The sequence below is a fragment of the Cyprinodon tularosa genome, unplaced genomic scaffold (genome assembly GCF_016077235.1).
Source record: "Cyprinodon tularosa strain WSP-4 unplaced genomic scaffold, ASM1607723v1 ctg258, whole genome shotgun sequence".
Lineage (NCBI taxonomy): Eukaryota > Metazoa > Chordata > Actinopteri > Cyprinodontiformes > Cyprinodontidae > Cyprinodon > Cyprinodon tularosa.
The window spans coordinates 1-27,474 of record NW_024038957.1 but is presented as its reverse complement, the minus strand read 5'-3'; positions in this window follow the sequence as shown (position 1 = coordinate 27,474).

Genomic DNA, 27,474 nt, shown 5'->3' with positions numbered 1-27,474 from the left:
CCTGGGTTGAATTCATGACACAAATACATGCTACTCCTTTTGTAACAGGAGTAACCAAGCATGCCACAAGGAGACCTGGGACTGCTTGGCCCACAGAAGGCTGTATTTTTGCCAACATATTCATTTCTGACATGGCAAGTACTGTGACAGAAGCTAATGTAATGGCATTACATTTGAATACGTGATGCATATAAAAGTGGTACTGACCAATCTAAAAAGCCTAAGCTATTATCGGGGCAGATTCACAATGGCACGATGTTTATTCATAGAAAATCCCAACCCAGTATAGCTGCCTGGGAGGAATTACGAACAACATGAACACTGCAATTGAAAACCTCCTCACATAATCTGATAGAAATTGACAGAAATTCACCAGTAACAGATTTATAAAAAATTTAAGCCTTTTGCATAGGCTTTCTCATCAGAGAGGGAATAGACATTCTAAAAGATTCACTTATCAAAGAGATTTCTGACCCAGTGTCCACAAATGCTTCAACGGCAGTGTTCTCAATTACCGCAAAAACAAATGGAGTAGGACTGTTGTTATGTGGTAACAGTTCAGGCTGTTGGTTGGGCCCTCTCTTACCAGAAGTAGAAACTTGCGCCTCAGTACCTGCTACCATTCGTTTCCATGTCGATTGTGGTCCTCCATTTTGAGGCTGACACAGTGCCGTCCGTAGGATGGTTTTCGTCGATCCCTGTAACCATCTGGACTGTGTACTCTCCCATACGAAGACCCACTGGAGTATCCTCATGCCTCCAGTTGTGGTAAATGATGAGGTGGAGGACTGTCATAGCGACCCTCGTCCTGGCCCCGATGGCTGTAGCAACCCTCCCGGCTTATGGAGTAGTGCTGGGGTCGTTGACAAGGAGAAGATGGAGGTGAGCTGGGGTAGCACCGTCATCTGTGGTCTGGGTATTGATGGTTGGCGAAGATGTCCCTCCTCCGGTGAGAACCCATGCCGTGATAACTCAGGATAATGACAATATCTCTGTGGCAATGCATGAGGAGAAGAACGTGAAGCTGTTTTTCCCCACTGATGAGAGGACCAGTCTGTTAAGCGCTGGTGCAGCCTTAAGTCCTCAGACCTGGATGGTGAAGATCTGTGCCGTTTTGAGTCTGTCACTGCCAACCTAAAGGTCTGCACTTCCGCTTGCTTGGTCTGAATATGCAGTGGGTTTGGTGGACACCATGGCTGTGGGGTGTGTAACCATGTGCCCTAACTGCTACAAAAAGTAGCCTTGTTATTTCTGCAGCAAAACTTCAAGCCGTTCCTTAGGCATGCACTGCCGTGCATTAACAAATGTCTGAAAATGTTGCAAAAACTGCTTGCCGCCAAAAACCTCAGTCAATCGGGAAACACATGCACAATAGTCCGCCTGTGTGGCAGATGTACAAAATAGTAGCTAAATCCGGTTGTTGAGATGCGGAGCATGTTCGAACAGAGAGCTCTAATCTAGCTTTCCACAGAGAAAAACTTTCTCTGTCTTTACCATCAGCATGGAAGCATGGAGGCAGTTTAACTTTGTAATGAATGACCCTGGATGTAGAATTATGCTGAGTTCCAGCAGTAGAGCTAGGCTCATCCAGTCCAACATTAGCATTGTCGCTTCTGACATTCTTGGAGGAAGAAGTAGCACCACTTCTTCCTCACCAGAACTCATGTTTACTGGCTGAGATCGAAAGACTAGCAGCTGACAAAACTGACTTGCAAAAAAAAAATGCTCGACAGCTATTAGCAGCTTAGCTAGCCGTAGTACTTAGCCACTGTGCTAAGTATGCAAGCCCCCAGAACCAAATATGCCAGATGAAAGATAAATAATTTCACTGGAAATGTTTTTTAAGGTTCTAAGAAAATAGCTTCCTTGAGGGTTTTCAAGCCAGTGTTTCCACAGAGCATTGCAATTTTAGCTTGTACCAACTTAGGCAGAGAGGTGATCATTTTACTTTTTTATTAAGTAATGAAAGGGTTTGCTGTGTCTGCATGGGCCACTCTAAAAACAGGACTTCTTATGGCTCTATTTTTACAACAGCTTTCTTCTTTACATTAATATATAGACTTGTGGAGGGCTAGACTAATGCTTGTCTTGTTGGCAGTTTCCTTTACTTAAAGTTTGTGGATCTTTGCAGTTCCTCCAGAGTTACAACCAATTAATGCTAAACCACATTGTTTCTGCAAAGTTTAACACAAGATTATTCATTTTACTGGCATATTAAGATTTAGAGTAATCATTTTAATTCTACTTGTTTGTTCAACTTGAATCTAAGAGAGAAGGGAGCTAAATATTACAGTCAAGGCAGAGAACAGAGGCTTGCAGAGGCAAAAGGAGCATATATTGCTTTTACATTGTTTATCTTTTGTTGTGTCATTTACTATCAGAAACAAACAGTAAAAAATACATTATTTGATTTAACTTTAGATTTGGAACTATTCTATCTGATGGTTTGGACACTGTTCCATGATATATTCAAAACTTAATATACTGTTTTGTAATCTGACCCTTCTCAAATTTTTCTTTTTCTTTCTGGAAGACATGTCTGTTACGTTTCCTAGTCTTCATGTTCTATTTTAACTGAAGCCCTTTCCAGAACAGCTGCTCTGATACAATAACAAAACAACACATGAGTGAACTGTTTACTTAGCCATATAAATAGATTTTATATAGAGGAACTTGCAAAAAGAGGCAATGCACACAAATCTTTCAGGTTTTAAACTGGAGGAATATTGGAAAATCCTCACAGCTTTCTTCCTGTTGTGCTTTTTTTATCATTGTTTTTTGCTGGTTTTTTTGGTGTATCACAGAAATATTTCTGAGTACTTTTGTTGTCAAGAGAAAGTAAAATACTTTTTTTCCAACAACCCTTTTGAGGTTTATTTTGTTTTACTTTACATTGAATAAGCCAAATAAAACCCACAAAACCTTAGAAGCAAGAAATCTGTTCACTTAATATAGGTAAATATTTGCAAACAATAAAAAAAACTATTATCCTCTAGCTCTACAGAACCTCCCATGAATAAAGAAGCTATTTCTTCCTGCTGAGTGAAAACAAAGGAAACATGTGCAACATGGACAGCTGATAAAAGCTGTGAGAAAGGTAGTGTCCGGCCAGAGGGACATATTGCCATGAACCAAACAAATTTAAGTTTATGTTGAGGGGTATGCCATGCCTCAACCAGGAGATAATCCCTCATCGGCTGCTGTCTGGACTCAGAATGATGAGTGCATTTCAAGAAGTGGCTCCCCCTGTAGACCTACAGAAACACTTGCACCACTATCAACAGTTGGAGACTTTTGCAGTGAACCAGACTAAGGCCGTAGGAGCCTCATTGGGTGGGAATCTATGAGAGGGGATAGAGAGCTCTCAGCCCCCACTCTCTGTGAAACAACACGAACAATAGCATTTTGTTTAGGCTGAGGACTCCGTAGCTTTGCCTCGGTTACCATTGTCTCTTGTACTGTTTCTAAAGCCCTTGTAGGTTACAAACCCAGATGCATTGAATCATTCATGAGTCTGTCATGATAGAGCAAAGCCCAGGAAATGCTGCTGGGAACTTAATTAACTTGTTTTCCGAAGGATCTCTGAAAGTTAACAGACAAGTGCAGGCGAGAACAGCAGAAAGCTTGTCAAAGCCCAACATGTGAGATCTAATGTCAATTTATTATTGTGATGGAGCATTTCGCCCAAAGGCTGAATGTTGTTTGGCAATCCCATATTAAATGAAGTGGTAAAATGTGGTGAAGTGTAGGGAGGGCAGAGAATGATATTTTCGTACAGGTAAGGCTGACTTAGAGTGTTACTCTCACAGGTAGTGAGAGTAACACACGTTCAGAAACCATGTTGTTTACAAAGAAGAAAGGCTTAGAGTGCAAATAACCTAGAGACAGTCAGAGGTCAAGGAGCATTCAAGCAAAATGTCTCAGCAGAATCCAAGACAACCTCCATGCTCTGTTTCTTGTAGAACTCATTGTTGCTTTTTAGACAAAAGCAACAATGCAACCAAACTCTCGTCTTTCACTTAAATCTATTTTTTCCAACCTAATAAATCTGAATCCTTACAAATTACTAGATTATACTCTTGAACAAACAGCTCAATGATAGGGTTTTTTGTAAGGTGTACAGGTACTCCTAATTAAAAATTCTTCAATGGTTGCAATGGATGGAAAATTAAAGGGACAGCATAACAGATGGATTGAAAGAAAAACAATAACTATGGAAGATTTTTTACTGACAAAAACCTAGAGCAAGGAAGGAAGGAAGGAAGGAAGGAAGGAAGGAAACAGAGGTAGGACATCAGAAAGGAATGAAAATGGAAAGAAAACATTAATTTACTTTTTCCATGTTCACAAGTGGAAAACCTAAAGATTGTATAGTTTTCAATGTCTTCATATGTGTAGTAACCCTGTTCAAACAGAGGGAATGATGCCCTCTGATGGAACAAAATGTGACAGTCCTGGTCTTCTTTTCGCCTAAACAGTTCTATATAAAATTGACAGCAGCCCAATGATTTGACAAGTAGAATAATAGCTGTGTCCTCTTGTGTGAAGCAGCCAGATGGATGGCTGTTGGAGATATTAAGCATAATATTAAGCATATTTTTTCAATCTTTTAAAGCCTGATTTTGATGGTCTGCATAAATATTCAAGCCTGTACTTACAGACAGGTTGAGGACGTCAAAAGATTTGCTGATTTTTTAAGTTTATTTTTAAAATTTTTGAGAATTCCCTGATAACTATTAGGTTAATGAACAGTCAGGTCACAGGCTATTTTGCTTGATTATGATAAAACAAGATTTAGAAGCTTTTTTTTTCCAGCTTTCTCTGTTACGCTAAATGGGGTAGAATAGCAAAGTGTTGCCATTTCTCCCTGTGCTGTTGCACACTTATCTGTGTAACAGAAGTCAACAATGTTTTTTTCTTGAAAAACAATATTAGTCATTTGTAAATATTACCAAATGTGAACAACTGGTTTCATAACAGTTTGGAAACATCATTAGTTTTCAGGGTATTTGTCAGAGAGGCTGGCTAACAAAGCAGTAAAACCAGCTGGTTGGTATCAGGTTGTTAATCGTCAGCGATTTTGAAACTGTAACAAGAACAAAACAGTAAAATGAAATTTACTTGAAAATTAGTACTAAATCCAGAGTTAACAGCTACATTTCAGCTTGTTACTGTTACCAATGTTAGTTTTCAATGCTGCTAACATTTTCAGTCATAGCATTACTATAGTGTACCTCAAGTTTTCACTGTTATCTTCAATTATTATTCAATTCACTTCAATCATCTTATTTATATAGCACAAATTCACTACATAAATGTCAACTCAAGGCACTTTACAGAAACAATTCAACCAGATCCATTCAGGAAACACACAGCCAATCAGACAAGCTCTGAGCCAGCTCCCATGTCAGAGGATGAAAGAGAGCACATACGGTTAGTCGCATTAAGAGAAACAGGACTACAGGACAGGACAAGCAAAGGTGCTGATGACAAGCTGATATTACTCTCAATGATAGTGTAAAAGAACCAACCAGATGAAGGCACTATGATGAGGGTCTTTAAAAGATGATGGTGCCTTAATGGCAGTGGCTTCTACAGCACTTGACAATCTGAGAGTATTTGCTTCCAAATATCCCGCCTAGCATGCTACAAACTATTCATCAATCCAGTAAGTTAGATGATGATGATGAAAGCTAAACTGAAGTCCAGGAAGAATATCCAGATGTGGGTTTAATTTCTTCCAAGTGTGCTAGGCTCAGGTGAAGAGAGAGGAGATGGCATCCTCAGTGGAGCGGTTCCATCATTAAACAAATATGAAGGGGTTGAATGTTGGTCAGAGACTGGAGACAATGTGTTGTTTAAGCAGCCTCTCAAAGCACTTCCTGATGGGAGACAGGGCGACAGGCTGGTAGTCATTGATTGAGATGAGTTGATGCTTCTTTGGGACCTGAATGATGGAGGCAGACTTTAAGCATGCTAGCACTACAGGTGCTGGTCATAAAATTAGAATATCGTGAAAAAGTAGATTGATTTCAGTAATTCCATTTAAAAAGTGAAACTTGTATATTATATTCATACATTACATACAAACTCATATATTTCAGATGTTTATTTTGTTTAATTTTGATGATTACAAATGACAACAAATGAAAATCTCAAATTCATCATATCAGAAAATTAGAATATTACTGAAGACCAATAAAAACAAAGGATTTATAGAAATGTTGGCCAACTGAAAAGTATGAACATGAAAAGTATGAGCATGTACAGCACTCAGTATTTAGTTGGGCCTCCTTTGGCCTGTATTACTGCAGCAATGCGGCGTGGCATGGAGTCGATCAGTCTGTGGCACTGCTCAGGTGTTATGATAGCCCAGGTTGCTCTAATAGTGGCTTTTAGCTCTTCTGAATTGTTGGGTCTGGTGTATTGCATCTTCTTCTTCACAATACCCCATAGATTTTCTATGGGGTTAAGGTCAGGAGAGTTTGCTGGCCAATTAAGAACAGGGATACCATGGTCCTTCAACCAGGTACTGGTAGCTTTGGCACTGTGTGCAGGTGCCAAGTCCTGTTGGAAAATGAAATCTGCATCTCCAAAAAGTTGGTCAGCTGCAGGAAGCATGAAGTGCTCTAAAACTTCCTGGTATGTGGCTGCGTTGACCCTGGACCTCAGAAAACACAATGGACCAACACCAGCAGATGACATGGCACCCCAAACCATCACTGACTGTGGAAACTTTACACTGGACTTCAAGCAACGTGGATGAAGTGCCTCTCTTCTTTTCCTCCAGACTCTGGGACCTGGATTTCCAAAGGAAATGCAAAATTTACTTTCATCAGAGAACATGACTTTGGACCACTCACCAGCAGTCCAGTCCTGTTTCTCTTTAGCCCAGGCAAGACGCTTCTGACGCTGTCTGTGGTTCAAGAGTGGCTTGACACAAGGAATGAGACAGCAGAAACCCATGTCTTTCATACGTCTGTGTGTGGTGGTTCTTGAAGCACTCACTCCAGCTGCAGTCCACTCTTTGTGAATCTCCCCCACATTTTTGAATGGGTTTTGTTTCACAATCCTCTCCAGGGTGCGGTTATCTCTCTTGCTTGTACACTTTTTTCGACCACATCTTTTCCTTCCCTTCGCCTCTCTATTAATGTGCTTGGACACTGAGCTCTGTGAACAGCCAGCCTCTTTAGCGATGATCTTTTGTGTCTTGCCCTCCTTGTGCAAGGTGTCGATGGTCGTCTTTTGGACAACTGTCAAGTCAGCAGTCTTCCCCATGATTGTGTAGCCTATAGAACTAGACTGAAAGACCATTTAAAGGCTTTTGCAGGTGGTTTGAGTTAATTAGCTGATTAGAGTGTGGCACCAGGGGCCATCAATTTTGAACCTTTTCACAATATTCTAATTTTCTGATATGATGAATTTGAGATTTTCATTTGTTGTCATTTGTAATCATCAAAATTAAACAAAATAAACATCTGAAATATATGAGTTTGTATGTAATGTATGAATATAATATACAAGTTTCACTTTTTAAATGGAATTACTGAAATCAATCTACTTTTTCATGATATTCTAATTTTATGACCAGCACCTGTATGGTTTGGTGTTAAATTTGTCTGTGAGGACAGCAACCAGCTTACCTGCACACTCCTTGAACACCCGCCAAGGAATGTGTCGAGGCCTGGGGCCTTCTGTGGGTTGATGTCTTCCACACGTCCGCGGTGTCAAAGCAGAGTGCCTCTTCTCCCTGATGGGGATCAGCTTTCAGTTCTGGAGTTTTGTTTAGTGCATTAAACCTTCCAAATAAGTTGTTTAGTCCATTTAGGAAGACTGCTACACCAACGGGGGAGAGGGTGTGTTGTAGTCTGTAATTACCCGTATGCCTTGCCACATGCCCCTAGTGTTGCTAGTGTCATCAAAAAGATGCTGGATTTTCAGACTAAGGATCAGCTTGGGTAACTTAATAGCATAGTTTAAGTTGGCTCTTGGTGTCCTCAGTGCCTCTCTGTCACCAGACATGAAGGCTGAGTTCCGAGCTTTTAGCTTTTGTCGAAACTCCTCAGTCATCCTGGGTCGTTAGTGATGATGTTCTTTGCGGTGATGATGTCGTCAAGGCATTTGTTGATGTACATAGGCTGACACAGTAATGGTATACTCATCCATATTGATCTTGTTCTCCTTTGTTGCTGCAGCTTTTAACTTTTTCCAGTCAGAGCATTCAAAACAGCCCTGGAGTGCCTCCATAACCCCCTCAGTCCACATCCTCGACTGCTTCAGTGTAGGTTTTGATCTGATCAGTAGCGGCTTGTATGCAGGAATTAGCATGACAGGTAGGTGGTCTGGAAATCCGAGATTGGGTTAGGTGTCTGTTCTGAATGCGTCTTTTACATCGGTGAAAACCAAGTGTAGAGTGTTCTGTCTCCAAGTTACAAAATCCACATGTTGGTAAAGGTGAGGGAGAGTAGTCTTCAAATTGCATGCTGGCACTATGAATTGGTCCAGTGAGGTGTTGAAAATGTCAGTGAGGACACCAGCCAGTTGACCTGCACACTCCTTGAACACCCACCCAGGTATGTTATTGAGGCCTGGGGCCTCTCTTGGGTTGACTCTCATCAGAGTCATCCATACGTCAGCTGTGTCAAAGGCAGAGTGCTTTCCCTCCTTGATGGGGAACAGCTTGGTGTTCACTGCTGGGGTGCTGTCACCAGACTTGAAGGCTGAGTTCCATGCTTTTTGTCCAAAGCGATGCTCTGTTCAACCAGCGTTACAGGCAACTGGTTGTCAGAGAGCCAGTTTCTCTGGTTACACTCTGGCAGTCACCTAGTTACCGCTCAAAGCTGTGCATCCTGGGAAACGGCAGAGGTTCAATCCTTGAGTAAAAAACAAAAATATAGGACTAATTTTACAGCAGAATATACTAAAGTATATCCACGTCTAGTGAAGGTGAGGAACAGTGGCAGATCTAGACCAAATGTACCAGGGGGCCAGGAGGGGGCCAGCGTGTTTTCAAGGGGGCCCAGAAAAGCATGAAATATATAATCAGGGCAAGAGATTCAAATATATTAAGAGAGCTGCATGAAGTGAAATTTCTTTTCAATTAGGTTAAATAGAAATTCTATTTCTTATGAGGTCAATGTACATTTATAATTTAGGAATTTTACATATTTTTGACTTAAAATTTTACATATTTTTTCATTAAAATTTGAATTTGAACTCAAGAAAAACTTAAATTCATCTGAAAAATTAGAGGATTTTTTTTTATTTGTTGTGAACAAAAAACCTTTAGCAGCTGAAAACTGGGATCCTATCTCAGTACCACTGAAGCTTTCACCTTATTGTTTTTGAATAATTAGTAAAACAGAATTTGTAAAGAAAAAGAATGAAGTAGTTCCAAAGGACCTATCAGTAACCATGTCGGTTCCAACGCATATCATCGTTAGAATTTCTGGTCCCTGTCTAGAACTGGCCATGGTGAGGAATGATGTCACCGGGGCGAGGTGCACTGCATGCTGAAGTTCCATGAAAAACAGAAAGCACAACCGACGTTCAAGGCTACAAGATTGAAAGTATTGAAAATTGAAAATAAAAGACCAATACTGTTCTGTTTTAGAAATTGCTGTTAGTTAATAAATAGGTGTTGAAAGGTTGCTGGCCTTAAGTGTGAATGTATGGGGAACGGTGCGGGTCAGTTGTACCCGGGGGGTGAGGGGGGTCTGAATAATATATTGTGCATAATCTTATATGCCACTCATCATCACGTTCACGTATGACATAAAAAATATAATAAGTTATAATTAATCATTTTAAACACTGTATGATGGAGCCCCATCCAGCACATTGTGATGTATATATATGATAGACATAGACTGATAATTTAAGACTTTATTTTACATTTTAAAAAACGTTTTTAGTTTGCTGGACTGCCGCTTGTCACTGCTCTAGCCTGCATCCGCATTGTGCACTCTCCCTCCCGCCCGCACCCACAATGAGCTTTCAATATTTGTTCTACGCCACACTGCTTTGCATTTGGTCCTGCGAGTCCCACGGGACTCCCGCGGGAGTGCAGGGCTCTACCGGAGGGGTTTGACCTCAGAGGGGAGAAACCCTTATTAGACACATCACTGAAATTTATCTCAACAACAGTTTGTGGACTTCCTGATGGTAAAGAAGTAACAAATGATCAGACTATTTTTACAGCATCACCCCTGGATTAGATCACTTTAATTTTTGCAATATTCTGGATATAAAATAAGGAAAATTTATTAACCTCTTAGATATGGGATTTAAAACAGGGCCTGATAAAATTCTGAGGAATTTAAGAAGCCCTCTCCTCACCTGTTGCTGAAAAAGGCTTCCGTTACTTACCAGCAATCTTGTTTTAAACATACTGCTACCAGAGCAGACAGACCACCAAAGTAACTCACTTTGACCCCATAAAAGCATAAAAATAAATAAATGTAGAAAGTGCAAAATTTATGTTACACATAACATTATGAATACAGTAATAGTCAATATCTTTATTTAGCAGCAGTAGGAATATTTTCTGTTTTTCTGGATGAAATAAATGTAATAATGTCATGTATGACTTTTTTGATATCTCTGCTAAACTGATCGTCTAGTCTACATTTTTGTTAAAGTTTATGCATAAAAAAAACACAAAAAAGGGCAGATTTATGTTAGGATAAAGAATCATGAATTCAATATTAATAAAGCTTAATAAAGTCTAACTGTATGGATGATTGTTGTTTTTTGTATTTTTAGTGAAATTGATTTTTCTTAGTGTCACACATTTATAAATTCTGTGTTAATACAATTGAAAAGGTACAGTTGTGGCAATTTTACCAATGGTTATCATGCTGTTTGAATTTAACACTGAAATATTATCATTCTAAAAATGAAGTAATATTTATATACATAACCGCCTGAAAGGACATTGAGGATAAATATTCAACCTAAAAAGAGAGCTGTGCATTAAAATCAAACCAACCAGGCATTCCTCCTAGCAATGAATTAGAAATCCTTGACTTTTAATGTGGTTTCTCTTATCACAAACGAGTTGTGTTTTAGTTTTGCACTGAACGCTAAGTTCTCTGAACCCGGTGACCCCCCCGCCCAACAAGCAATCCTTGCACTTTTAACTGCAGTGATATTGTCACATGAGCCTGCAGCGTCTGAAATGCAGTGCACACACAGACAATCTGGAGAGGACACGTCACAAACAACGCTCACAGTCATGCAGAGCTAATCTCATTACCCTTGTCTCTATGCAGCATGGGTTCAACAGGGTCATGACTTCCAAACCCAATGGCGATCAATTTGATCTGCAAAAACATCTCTACTTTTTTCATGTAGACTATCAGCTTGATTCCTGAGGAAAATCAGTTCCTTCAAAAAAGTCAGGCTCAACAGGACAAGAAGTCAGAACTCCCCGTGTTTGGTGTCTATCAATTCAGGTCTTTCAGAAGAGTTCAGACAATAGGTGTCACTTAAGATACAACTAGAGCTTTTCAAATTGAAAGATCAAATCGCTATTCGAACATCTTTTAAGGCCATTCAGTCCATCAGCAGTCTGAAATGTTTTTCCACTTCAGTGAATAACTCAAAATTCTAAAAAAAATAAAATAAAAATTCCTAATCGTAATTTACCAATGACAAATTAGCTGGAGCTTTTTGTTTATTCCAATTAAAAAATTTGTAAATAATGTGTAAAAGATTAAGTCGTTGACCTAGAACAAGTTTTGCCCACATCATTTAAGCATGTCAACAACTTAGAACAGAGGAGGTATTTAAGGAGTTAATTTAATTAGAACTTTGCCCTGTCTAAACCAGAGCTAGCCTGAGATTGTATGGCTGCAGAGAAATATACATTTTGGGCCCCAATCCTAGTTCATTTGATTTATTGCACAAACAGGATTAGATAAACTGCATAGAAGAGGCACATGGTTTGTTGTCAGTAAGTTAGAATATTTTTTTAAATGTTAGCAATTTAAATAGCTATACATTTCTTTAAAATGAAATAACAGCTTCTTTACATTAAAGAGGACAGGGTGCCACAAAGTGCTGCACATCTGACGACAGAGTAGGCCACCCAAACTGAGCCTGAAAAATGTAAATAGTTTGGGAAACACCAGGATGACAATATAGACGAGAAGCGTGACAGAACTTCAAGACTCATTCTCAGAGCATCAGGGACAAACAAACAGTCACTAGGGCACTCGCTAGGAGAAGGCTGATTACAGAGAGCTGTCTGAAATAAGTGAAATGAAATAAGTTCTCTGGAACTCAGGCTCCGGCAGAAGATTTCAATGCTGTAAATCAACAATCACTTTGTTGAGTAACCTAGAAAAGGATTAGAGTAGTCTATCCCCTGGGGTCTGGACACTGGTGGTGGAATAAGCCCCAAGGTGAGTGGGACCAAGAATAATAGTAATAATAATCATAGAGTGAGGGTGGAAATGGGGGAAGTTGATGAAAGTTTGATTATGGCTACGTTCACACTGCACCCTGAAGTGACCCAAATCTGATTTTTTTGCCCATATGCGACCTTGATCTGATCTTTTCATGGCTGATTGAACGACACAAATCCGATTTTTTCCAATCCGATCCAGGCCACTTGGCTATGTGGTCCTGAATCCGATACGAATCTGATCTTTTCAAATGCGACCTTTGTGTGAATGGCCAGGTCGGATTCATCCGACCTGAACGTTATCAATACCCGACAAAGGTCAGTATTCTGCGTCTTGCTACGTAGAAGTGACAAGAAAAATAACAACCATGGCGGACGATAATGCGGAGAGCAGTATTTATGTTTAAACATATTGAAAAGAATGAGTTTTTATAGTTGGAAAAGACCGCTAAATGCGCGTTGGCACTACCATCCATGTTTGCTTCCGTAAACACAGAGCACGCTGGCCTGTGTCATCATTGTGTCCTCTACACTTGTGTTGTATGACTGCAGTTCACACAGGAGATCACATACAAGTCGCATTTATTTGGAAATATGAACGGCAACGCAAAAAAAAATTCAAAAAAAGATTTCACAAGAAAATCGGAATTGAGCATCAAGGCCTGCAGTGTGAACGCAGCCTAAACGCAGGAGAGAGAAGCTAGGCAACAACCTAAATGAACGGCATCTAGAAAGATAATTGGCTTCAGAGAAAGTGTGGCCCTGAGGTGATAGCCTGGAGCTGAATATTGCAGGTGGGTCAGGTGGAGCTGATAAGAGTCTTAGGGATTGAACTGCATAAGCTCCATTAGTGTGACTACAAAAATATTGTTTAAAATCTTTTAAACACTTAAAAATATCTTATCCTAACTGCCACCGTTAGAAACATCGCATGAAAAGAATTTCATATCTAAATCAACCAAGATTTGGTTGTGGACAGTTACGTGATATATTTTTAATATTTGGTAATTTATTTATTTTTTTTTTATAATGGGTTGTACTATATATAATGCAGATAACACATGTTCTAACATGGAATATGTATCCTAATACATAATAATATTAGGGCTGCAACTAACGATTATTTTAAAAATCGATGAATCGGCCGATTATTTTTTCGATCAATCGATGAATCGGACAAAAAATATTTTTTATATTAACCTCTTTATTCTAAAATAAAAATTTTAGACAGAACAAACAACCACACAAGTACAGGTTGCTCATTAACTGTACTGGTGCAATATGAAAAATAAATGTTTGTGTTAAAACTACACAAACTTACATGAGAAATGTAGCTGTACATCCACAAAATATAGGCTACTTTGTTTCATAAAGCGCAAAAAAGGCATTTTTGTTTTTTAAAGCCCCTAAGGGGCTCAAACAATAGGTCCCCCCCATTTCAACAAATGAGGTTTTTTTAGACTAATAGAGTTCTGCCTTTTAAGACAGGAAAGTATAGCAGTTAAAGTTGCTACTTGAGAAAATACTTAACCATAGAGATAAAAATAGCCCTGTGATTCAAATTATAAATTATATTTGGAATAAAAATGAGAGAACTTGGGGTGCTAAAAAACACATCCTCCAAAGACAGATATTTACATTGGAATGTGCCATATAATTAATTGACATATTACTGATCTTGCTGGATTTTATTCTGCTTTACTTCCATAAATTGCAGGATCATCTTTACTTTATCTTTGCCAGAAGATTTAAACTTTAAAAGCCTTGCCCTCATAATTTGCAAGTTAATTTATTTATAAAGTAAATATAAATGCTGCTTAAGCTAATTCAAATGAAATTAAAAGTAAAATAAGTAGCCAACCTTATCACTGTCTGTAACCTACTAACACGGTAAGGAAAGCATCAGATGAGCTACCTGAGAAACTAACGGTACGTTTCCCCACTTTAAAACCAAACAAACATGGTGCTTCCGTGCCATGTTCATTTGTTTTGACAAAAGTTGCATGTTACGACTTTTTTCGCTTTACAAAGCGCAGGCTATTTTAATTATTGTGATCAATTTGCGCCGTCAATCCCGGCGCATTCGCGCTTCATTTGCAGTCTGGACGCTGAGGCTCTGACTGCAGCGCTGAGAGGGACTCCTGCGGGAGAACGGGATTGGGATGGGGGAGGCGCCCCACGCCAGAGGAGGAATGATACATGCTTTCACGTAAGAGTCTCCAAAAGCCGCCAGTGACACCGTAAAAAGTCACCAGATTTATCGCTAGTCGCTTTTTGGAAAAATAGTCGGGGGGAAAATGGAGGGGTCTGAAAAGTCGCTGAGTTGGCAACACTGCACCTGCAGCGCTGACTCGCTCTGCCGTATTCCCCCCCCCCCCCCCCGTTTCAGTCAAGTGGATGTGATGACGGCGGCGGCGGATGACGCATTAATCGCGCGACACAACTAATCGATGATGAAATTCGTTGCCAACGCTTTTAAAATTACATTTTATTGATTTTATCGATTCGTTGTTGCAGCCCTAAATAATATAATTGAAAATCTCCAGTAATTTAGGCCAAAATGTAATCATATGCATTGCACAGACTTAACAGAGGCAAGGTGATATATGTCAAGTGTTATTTATGTTAGTTTTGATTATTAAGGCTAAAAGCTACGATGGAGTATTAGGGCCAGGGTTAGAGATCTTTTTTAGATTTTTATTACGAGGATAAAGTCGTAACATTACAAGAATAAAGTCAGAATGAGAATAGCCATAAAATAACAAGAATAAAGTCGTAAAATTACGAGAATAAAGTCGTCATATTATGACAATGAAGTTGAAAAATAACGATAATGAAGTCCTCATACAACAACCCGTTTGAGAAAGAAACCTTTGAGCTCCAACCAGCATATGACGGCCGACCAGCTCCACCAAACAGCAACCTGAGTCCACTTTGACATGCTGCCCAATTTACGGCTGGTGTGCTAAAAGATTTCCTTATTTGTCAAACCAATGCCAAGGTATAACTACACATGATGCTTGGCATTCCTCATTTTAGGGAATAAAGTGCTTCTTGTAAGAGTTGTCACATGAGGGGGTTGACAGCCCAAGAGCTTGGAAGAAATTGACCAGGTGTGGACTGCAGTTAAAGTCAGAGCTTTTAAAGCCACCACAGTCACACTTTGGCAAAAACACCGAAAACAACTTCACAATCATCTTGTCTAGGCTAAAGAGCGTCAACATATTCAGGATTGTTGCTATAGGTGGTTCAAACCAACCATTTGACATTAAGACTCATTTTTAATTTCATTTGGATATCCATTTCCAAATATCTAGAGGAATATTACCCAGTCATGGAATTTAAGTTGGCAGAGGTCCAGTGGGATGTTTCTACAGTCTGTAATGATTGGAGAATCAAATCATATGCAGATGTTGCTCAACTGTTTTTTGTAACATCCACAAAGACATTAATCTGGAAATTTAGAGCACTTCTTGCTTGTGCTAAAAAGCTCCCTTAACCCCACAGAGAGTCTATGGATTGACCTCAAGAGAAGGAAGAGAGACACCTGGGACAATGATGCAGACTGAAGGATACCAATGTAACCTGGTAATTCAGCAGAGCTTAACTTAAAGGTTTAACACCTGCTTGTGTATTAATGCAGGGCTCGATCGGGCAAGTAGTTTTTATTGTTGGGAGAGTACAAATTTCATTGCATTTGCCCGCCGGGCAAGTGCAATGATCGCAAAAAAATGTATTTATCACTCAAAATTACCGACATTCGCTGAAAAGGACCCACGAACGTTGCCGGCGCCATTTTTGTTTTTTTGTTCACATTTTCACGTGATTTGAAAAAGCCGCGTGATTTTCCGCTGGGTGGCGGGATTCAGCTCTTGGGGAGAGAATTCTGCAGAGCAGCAGCTGGATGATGAATTAAATCTATACTATAATACACACTAGATTAAAAATGATCAGTCAGGGATTAGGAAAATAATAACAATGATTGTATGCGCACAGTGTATGCTATCATATGGCAGTCTTTTGTATAGTGGTTATACATTAAAAAATGCTTATTAAATTTTTTTCTCTTAGACATTGGAGTGCTGCATTTAAATGTTATACTGTAGAGCTAAACATGTTAAATTGGTGAGTAGCAGTAGCGTACATTTTTAAACTGTCAAGTTTTTTTTTTTTTTTTTTAACATTGCAATTTATATTTTTCCAAGCACACAACAGTTTAAAGCAAAGTTTAGTTTGAAAAGAATGTGCAGGAAGGATTGAAAAGCATGTTAACACGGTAATGTAGGCTTGAGTTCATTATCTGACGCATGCAGATACACACCAGGAACCTGGAAACTTACTGAATTACAAAAAAACATTTAAAAAACAAACATGTTTCATTGATATATATACAAAAAAGAACTATATTAGGAACTATATATATCAAACATAATATTGGGCAAGTAAAAATTGTTTCTGGGCAAATGAAATGTGAAAGTCACTTGCCCTTTGGGCAAGTGGTAAAAATCCTTAACGTCAACCCCTGTAATGGTTACAGCTTCATCAACAGAGACTATCAGCTTCCCAAAATTCAATATTGATTTATTTGTCCTTTTAAACTTTGCACAATAGGTTCTGGTTTGTCTTTATGAAAGCACAGCGCGTATATACAGAGTTTTAAGATTTTTTTTATGTCTGTCTGCACTGAATTGCATGGTAAATAAATGATGCTGTAAAAAATCATCAGACAAATGATGCTCCAACAAAAGGTAATGTATACTTCAGGTTAATCAGCTATATATTATATAAGCTTAATAATGATGGAATTCTGGAATTAAAATAAGAAATGCTTCATGGAGGTATTAAGAGGCACACCTTAGTTTTTTTGTTATTTTTTACAGTACACTTGTTGTTTTTGTATATATATATATATATATGTGACCCTGCCTATGAAAACCCAGCTAAAGTCATTTTTTGGTGAATCTCAACTTAATGTATAAAACCATTCTACACAATGTTAAGAATGTATTCTGAAAAATTCAGATTGATATCTCTAAAATTCACAGAGTAGGGCCATATCAAAGATTGTGCTGCATACGGGTTCAGAAAAACTGACTTTTGAGAAATTCCAATGTAAAGATTTGGAACTCAAAATTCTAAACTAAAAATACTTTCAACACTGATGCATCTTGGAATCACAATTATCCTGGCAGTGTGTCATACACCAAATTCACGTTTAGATTCTGCTTTTTCAAGTAATATCCAACAGATGTATATAAAAATGTTCATGTTTAATAAAAATTGATCTATTTAGTATGATGATCATGGCGAAAAAGCATAGAAATTACACTAAATGAATGTCTAGGTGGTACCAGATGAAGCTGATTATGTAAGCAGTTGCATAACACAATACCATGATGTTACTATCAGATCATGTAGTCATGTTATTTCATTATTATTATTATATTATTATTATTAGTAGTAGTTGTCAAGTGATTTGATCTTTGCTGTGCTAATCCCACACTTGAAGGGTTGTATTAAGCTGAACATTAAACTGGATTCCACTCAATGACCAAACTGTTGTTTCATTTTTCCCTTTTTTTATTCTTCTTCTTGTGTTGTTTACAGGTTTACAGAATCATTTAATTAAGCAGGTGAAAAACCTTTGAAAGATATGAAACCAAACAAAGCATTTACCATATAGCAAATTGTAATAGTTCTGAGAAATGCAACATTAAATATATTTATGAAAATAGACTATGTTTTTAACTTTAAATTAAGACCATTTAGTTTTTAATTATCATAAAAAAATGCATCAAAAAACGTATTAACGCATTTTAACCGAAGCAGATTTATGGAGGTTATTTAACTCCATAGATTACATGAATTCTTAAATAGCAATAATAAATAACCACTGAGTGATTTTTAGTTTGTTTTAAATATGCATAACATAGACTATGAAATTTCATTTTAACTGTTAGAAGTCTATTTTAATCACACACAGAAGAAAGATGCAAAAATTACCCCGTGCAACAGTTTCACAAACACATTAATTTGGATTGTTCAACCGCAATGTTAAATCACTGGAAAAAAAAGTTACACCAGCATTTTTTCCAACCAAATAAAGCAAGCAAGCAAGACTTACAAGCCAAAATTTTCATGACGTACCGTGTGAGTATTTCTAAGCTTAAAACTACAAACAAACATTTCCCGCACGTCTCAACGGCTCATCAGCGCGGCGCATACATTCTTTTCACAACAGAAATGCAAGCTTACCGGCTGTCTGTTCAGTCCTTTGCTTCCTTAATACACATTTTGCACAGCTTCTTCCACTGCCCGAGTAAACGGGGGCTTTTTATTTTCATGCTGCGATCCTCTGCTTGAACTAGGAAGTTTGTCTCACCTTTTGATTGACTGATTGATTGCACACAGGTAAACTGCGCGCTCACGCTTAAACAGCTGATGTAAACAAAAGGGGCGTTCGCCGCAACAGTAGTAGTCGTAGTAGTAGTAGTAGTAGTAATTTAATAGTATCACATAATGTCACTTTGCATTTTGCTCAAGTACAGTACGTAACGTAATGAAGTCAAAACAGCTGGGAAAGTGGCACCGGCTAAAATCGGAAGTTGTTGCTTCCTCTTCATGAAACATCGTAACAGATGCGCATTGATCTCAAAGTTTGTACACTTTTTAATGATAGAAAACACAAGTCTTTCGATAGAAATGCAGTGCCTAAACCAAACCACACCCAATTTAACCGTTGTTTGTACACATAAAATAATCCCAAAGATCACAGAAAAAGCAGCGCGAATGCATCAAACTTCCGGAAATTTTTAGCAAAAACAACACGATGTAAGGTTTATAAAATCACAAAATACGCTATTTATCATGTTAGAAATTGACTTTTAAACAAGCCATCCATAAACCTCAGTATTTAATCTATCATTTACAGCAATAATCTAATATAGCACAATTTTGACATTTTTATCGATATGACAGCTTTGACGACCTTTATTGAATAATTAGACGTTGCGACTTTAGCCGGGTTCTCATGGGCGGGGTCACATATATATATATATATATATATATATATATATATATATATATATATATATATATATATATATATATATATATATATATATATATATAGTATGTTAATATACAGTAATATATGTAGGCTACATATTGTTACGGGCCGGCTCCCACTGCCACAACAAAACAGGGAGGACACAGCAACCAGGAACGTTAAAAGGCATTTATTTAGGGTGACCAAACGTCCGTATTTCCCAGGACATGTTCGTATTTCACGTCCTGTCCCAGGCGTCCCGGGTTTTTTTTAGAAAGTGAGGAAATGTCCTGATTTTTTAAATTACCTTAATTGGACCATTAAATTTACAGGCACTAGGGCACTGCACACGACGCTGCGTGTGATGTAATCCCTGAGCCGCGTCAGTGCGGGCAGCCCTGTTCTTAATCAGAGGCTCTGTTCGAAAACCTGGGCTGCATCCTCCAAGGACGCGGTCTACCTAGACTGGATCCTTCGAAGTCCTTGAAAATAAGGAGACCGGAAGTGTTTTGGCTGTAAATTCGAACAAGTCCACCCTTCGGCGGGTTTTACCACTGTATGCTGTGTTGCTTAGCAACCGTGAAAGTTGACACACAAAGCAGGAAAAGAATGAATACCGAGGTTTTCAAAACTGTTTGTTTATTTATTTATTTTTTTTAAGTTAAAGTGAACAAAGACTACACTGACAAGAATCCAGAGAGGAATAAAGGTTCCAACCACCGGGAGCAGGAACAAATAAAATCAAATGTAATGATAGAAACCTTAGTCAGTTAAATAACATGCTGCTGTCATTCTGCACATCTCTCATGCTTGCTGCTATTTTCAGATATCCATTACTGTAAAAATGTCCATAGCTGCATATTGGTTATTAATTCTCCAGTTTTATATTGTTAAAGCACTTTGCAGCATTGTCATTTTTATTTTTTAACTCTTCCCTATTATGTTATTCTTATACATTTTTCTAAGGTCCACATTTGTGTGACCATTTTTAATAATCTTTCTGCTGCTGTAAATTTGCCCATTGTGGGACAATAAAGGGAATTTCTTTTCTATAAAAGGGTTAGAAATATATAACTAAATCTAAACAATGTATGTACAAAATATATCTGCAAAATCTCTAATATTCAACAACAAAAAATACTTAGATAAGCATATTGTGCAAAACAGCAATAAAAAGATTAAACTCCTATCAGATTTATAGTCCCCACTCTGCAGATATATTAGAATCTGTCCTTAAATTACAGCCAAACCCATTTACACAGTAACAGATAAAAACCTTTATATAAACCAAACATTACCGCCACATATCTGACTCAATAACCGTTAAAACAACTATTTTCATTAATCTCAGGCGGAACTATTCACAGACTGGATTATATTAAACTAAACTTCCAATTTTCACCACTGTTCGGCGCCAAGTAACATTTCCTCTGATCACGGAGCAAATCCCGATGATGAGACATTATTTCTTTCATTGTGCTATTTATTCATTACAGGAATTGTTAAGCATTTTTAATAAATACATTTTGAATAAAATTGTCGTTTCTTATTGGAGTTATTGCTGTTGACTTTAACTGAAAAGCATTTTTAATAAATCAACTGTAAATATAATGTTATTGTAAGATTACGTAGGCCTACATTAAGTGAGTGCATGCCACAGACATCTCTATGCATGGGAAAAGAGATCCCCCCCCCCCGCTCCAAGGTGTCCTGGTTTTTCCAAATGAAAATATGGTCACCCTAATTTATTAAATATATGAATGAGAGACAGGCAGCCAGTTAAGTGCTTCCAGCAGGCGCTCCCTCCGCCTTGTCCTCACTCTCCTCCGACCGATTCCAGACCTCTGGACCTGACTGAACGCAGGACTCAGCCGTGGTCCTAGCCCTGGTTGGTCCCCTGGATCAATCCTGGTTCTCTCTAGTCCCCCCTGGAGCTACTGGTACGCGGAGAATCCTTCATTGACACCTCCTTCCACGGTGCCACACAACCTTGATTATGAACGGCACTCCTTAACTACCAACCAGGTGGCCACGTAATTAGAAGTACCTCCCACAATCAAGGACCTGCTTTGAATAAACACTTAGCAGTTTAGGAACATTTTGTAGCTTCTGTAACAAGCTAAACTGTTTTCAGATGTGTGAACATGATTGCACAAGGGTTTACTAATCATCAATTAGCCTTCTGAGCCAATGAGCAAACACATTTGCACCATTAGAACACTGGAGTGATAGTTGCTGGAAATGGGCCTCTATACAACTATGTAGATATTGCACCAAAAACCAGACATTTGCAGCTAGAATAGTCATTTACCACATTAGCAATGTATAGAGTGTATTTCTTTAAAGTTAAGACTAGTACAAAGTTATCTTGATTGAAAAGTACAGTGCTTTTCTTTCAAAGATAAGGATATTTCAATGTGACCCCAAACTTTTGAACGGTAGTGTATATATATATATATATATATATATATATATAGATAGATATATATATATATATATATACAGTATATATATATAATAATATAATATAATAATAATATAATACATATATATATATATATATATATATATATATATATATATATATATATATATATATATATATATATATATATATATATATATATATTAGGGCTGCAACTAACGATTATTTTAAAAATCGATGAATCGGCCGATTATTTTTTCGATTAATCGATGAATCGGACAAAAAATATTTTTTATATTAACCTCTTTATTCCAAAATAAACATTTTAGACAGAACAAACAAGCACACAAGTACAGGTTGCTCATTAACTGTACTGGTGCAATATGAAAAATAAATGTTTGTGTTAAAACTACGCAAACTTACATGAGAAATGTAGCTGTACATCCACAAAATATAGGCTACTTTGTTTCATAAATTTTTCTTTTTTAAAGCCCCTAAGGGGTTCAAACAATAGGTCCCCCCATTTCAACAAATGAGTTTTTTTTAGACTAGAAGAGTTCTGCCTTTTAAGACAGGAAAGTATAGCAGTTAAAGTTGCTACTTGAGAAAATACTGAACCATAGAGATAAAAATAGCCTGTGATTCAAATTATAAATTGTATTTGGAATAAAAATGAGAGAACTAGGGGTGCTAAAAAACACATCCTCCAAAGACAGATATTTACATGGGAATGTGGCATATAATTAATTGACATATTACTGATCTTGCTGGATTTTATTCTGCTTTACTTCCATAAATTGCAGGACCATCTTTACTTTATCTTTGCCAGAAGATTTAAACTTTAAAAGCCTTGCCCTCATAATTTGCAAGTTAATTTATTTATAAAGAAAATATAAACGCTGCTTAAGCTAATTCAAATGATATTAAAAGTAAAATAAGTAGCCAACCTTATCCCTGTCTGTAACCTACTAACACGGAAAGGAAAGCATCAGATGAGCTACCTGAGAAACTAACGTTACGTTTCCCCTTTAAAATGAAACAAACATGGTCACTCATCCTGCTGATCAGCTCTCTTCACTGCCATTGAAGGCTCCAACCTGTTTCCTTTTCAGGTGCTGCATCATAACAGTGGTGCTTCCGTGCCATGTTCATTTGTTTTTACAAAAGTTGCATGTTACGACTTTTTTTTACTTTACAAAGCGCAGGCTATTTTAATTATTGTGATCAATTTGCGCCGTCAATCCCGGCGCATGCGCGCTTCATTTGCATTCTGGACGCTGAGGGTAAACTCCTCACTAAAATCCTGCGGCTCTGACTGCAGCGCTGAGAGGGATTCCTGTGGGAGAGGGAGAAAGGGGTTGGGATGGGGGAGGCGCCCCACTGCAGGCAAAAGCCGCCAGTGACACCGTGAAAAGTCGCCAGATTTGTCGCTAGTCGCTTTTTTGAAAAATAGTCGCTGGAGGGGTCTGAAAAGTCGCTGAGTTGGCAACACTGCAACTGCGGCGCTGACTCGCTCCGCCATATTTTTTTTTCTTCCCCCGGATGACGGCGGCGGCGGATGACGCATTAATCGCGCGACACAACTAATCGATGATTAAATTAGTTGCCAACGCTTTTAAAAGTCGATTTTTATCCATTCGTTGTTGCAGCCCTAATATATATATATATATATATATATATACATATATATATATATATATATATATGTATATATATACATATATATATGTATATATATACATATATATGTATATATAAATATATATATATATATATATATATATATATATATATATATATATATATATATATATATATATATATATATATATGGGTGATTCTTTAATTAAGGGCACGTTTATGTCCTTTTATCATATTTCATGAAAAAATTTTAAAAAGGGACATTTCACACCTTTATAGTTATCTTTACAATTAAACTGTTTTAGGACATCTGTTTTAATATCATTGAATAAAATATCAGTAAAATAATCAAACCATAATTGGAGTATTTAATGTCATACAACTGTTTATCTGATTTTCTAAACCAATTGTAGTAGTTTCCACCACAACGCTGTAATGTCCCTTTAAAAACTTTGAACAGTGACATCACAGCATAAATCTAACATGGTGGAAATTTTGACTTAATCCATCAACTTTTGGAGTAAATCCAAGGTAAATGTTGCTTGAATTTAAAATATTTGTATTGTATGTAATTTCCAAACATGCTGTAACATCAACTCAGTTTGGAATTTAATTGTTATTTTAACACACATAGATGTATTTTGTAAGCATGAAATGCTAGAGACCCTTTCTTAGCTAGTATGTGATGCTAGCATACATTTTCCCGCCAATTTCTGTCAGATTGTAATTTCCACCACAGTAAATTCCACCACATTGCATTCTTTGGTGGAAATTACAATGGTGTGGTGGAAATTACATTTACGTGTGTAGGCGTAATTCATAGATACACATACAAGGCCCTTGTTCTCACATTCTATATATCTAATTTTATCATTACAACAATGTGCCAATATTATAAAATAAAACTTTTTTTTAGACAACTTTTGACATGTCTCTAACTATAATTTACATCCTAAGCATTTTGCTGTGGTGCCACCCCCTCTCTCTCACCCTTAGTACCACCTATGCACAACTGCAATTAATTTATTACTATTTAATAACAATGTATTTATTCATCATTATTATTTATTATCATACTCCATAAAGTTTTTAAAAAGAAAGGTTTGTTGTCTATATGGTCCATTCACTGTAATTTCCACCACACCATAAGAGGATTAGGGCCACTGAATTTTTTTTTATCTCAATTTAGTATTGGAAAAAAGTCAGAATTCTGACTTTATTCTCAGAATTCTGACTTTAATCTCGGAATTCTGACTTTTTTCTCTCTCTCTCTTTTTTTTCAGTGGCCCTAATCCTCTTTCGTAATATATATATATATACACTATATTGCCAAAAGTATTTGCTCACCCATCCAAATTATTGGAATCAGGTGTTCCAATCACTTCCATGGCCACAGGTGTATAAATTCAAGCACCTAGGCATGCAGACTGTTTTTACAAACATTTGTGAAAGAATGGGTCGCTCTCAGGAGCTCAGTGAATTCCAGCGTGGAACTGTGATAGGATGCCACCTGTGCAACAAATCCAGTCGTGAAATTTCCTCGCTCCTAAATATTCCACAGTCAACTGTCAGCTGTATTATAAGAAAATGGAAGTGTTTGGGAACGACAGCAACTCAGCCACGAAGTGGTAGGCCACGTAAACTGACGGAGCGGGGTCAGCGGATGCTGAAGCGCATAGTGCGAAGAGGTTGCCAACTTTCTGCAGAGTCAATCACTACAGACCTCCAAACTTCATGTGGCCTTCAGATTAGCTCAAGAACAGTGCGCAGAGAGCTTCATGGAATGGGTTTCCATGGTCGAGCAGCTGCATCCAAGCCATACATCACCAAGTGCAATGCAAAGCGTCGGATGCGGTGGTGTAAAGCACGCCGCCACTGGACTCTAGAGCAGTGGAGACGCGTTCTCTGGAGTGACGAATCGCGCTTCTCCATCTGGCAATCTGATGGACGGGTCTGGGTTTGGCGGTTGCCAGGAGAACGGTACTTGTCTGACTGCATTGTGCCAAGTGTAAAGTTTGGTGGAGGGGGGATTATGGTGTGGGGTTGTTTTTCAGGAGCTGGGCTTGGCCCCTTAGTTCCAGTGAAAGGAACTCTGAATGCTTCAGCATACCAAGACATTTTGGACAATTCCATGCTCCCAACTTTGTGGGAACAGTTTGGAGCTGGCCCCTTCCTCTTCCAACATGACTGTGCACCAGTGCACAAAGCAAGGTCCATAAAGACATGGATGACAGAGTCTGGTGTGGATGAACTTGACTGGCCTGCACAGAGTCCTGACCTCAACCCGATAGAACACCTTTGGGATGAATTAGAGCGGAGACTGAGAGCCAGGCCTTCTCGTCCAACATCAGTGTGCGACCTCACAAATGCGCTTCTGGAAGAATGGTCAAAAATTCCCATAAACACACTCCTAAACCTTGTGGACAGCCTTCCCAGAAGAGTTGAAGCTGTTCTAGCTGCAAAGGGTGGACCGACGTCATATTGAACCCTATGGATTAGGAACGGGATGTCACTTAAGCTCATATGTGAGTCAAGGCAGGTGAGCAAATACTTTTGGCAATATAGTGTATATATATATATATATATATATATATATATATATATATATATATATATATATATATATATATATATATATATATATATATATATATATATATACAGAGATGGCAAAAGTACTCACTTTCCGTACTTGAGTAAAAGTACAGATACTTGTGTTAAAAAATACTCTGGTAAAAGTGGAAGTACTGATTAAACTTCTTCACTCAAGTAAAAGTAACAAAGTACAGGCTTTTAAATTTACTTAAAGTATAAAAGTAAAAGTAGAAACCACTTTTTTCATGCCATTGTCTACATTTTAAATGGATGTCTGCCAATAGGACTAGCTCTCCGTTGTGTTCATTTTCAATCATCTCGTCATCCATACTACTATGCTAACGCCACCGCCACCAAACTGCAATGATTTGCCGCGAATGAATACCGCCGAATCTGTCGATTCATCTTGTAGTGGTGTGTCAAATACAATGTAGATTCCCATCCAATTAGACTGAATTTGGTATTGATGACGTGAAAAATAATAACGGTAACTCCATAGAAATGATTCAAAACTAAAGTAACGAGCCAGTTTTTTAAAATGTAAGGAGTAGAAAGTACAGATATTTGTGTAAAAATGTAAGGAGTAGAAGTAAAAAGTCACCATAAAAATAAGTAGTAAAGTAAAGTAAAAATATCAGAAAAGTCTACTTGAGTACAGTAACAAAGTATTTGTACTTCGTTACTTCCCATCTCTGTATATATATATATATATATATATATATATATATATATATAAATATATATATATATGTGTGTGTGTGTGTGTGTGTGTGTATGTGGCTTATAACGTTATTATATTTCTAATCGAATGAATGGTAGGTTCTTATTCGCTGTAAGCCACGAGCATTGCAACTTGAAATAAATCAGCACATGAAATGTATTAATACGTCTAATGACGTTGTATAATACAGCCTTTGAGTAATTTGCTGTTACAGATGTTTGATAGAATTTAAAGTTGCATAGATTCGCCTCAAATGCACCGGTACGATGAACGCAAATGTAATGAAGCTAGAATTTTATTTTTTTCCTTTAAAACCTAAGAGAGCAAAACAAACACATGTCCCTGCTTGGGTGTAATGATAAGTGTCAGTCCGGAGTTTTTCGCAGAGCGAAATGAATCAGATCCGCCATGCATGCAGTCCTCCGTTTGGAGACTGTGCCGGATGACCGGATGCGCAGCGGATGGAAACAGAGATGCTTTCTTTCTATGGGATCGGCTCTAACCCTTGTGCTGACGGTCACACCGCCTCATGGCTTACCTGGAACCTGGAGGATCGCACTTTGCTCCCTTCTTGACAGAGACAAGTTTCCGAAAGGTTTATGGGGAGGACAATTGAAATAGAAAAACAAGGACGC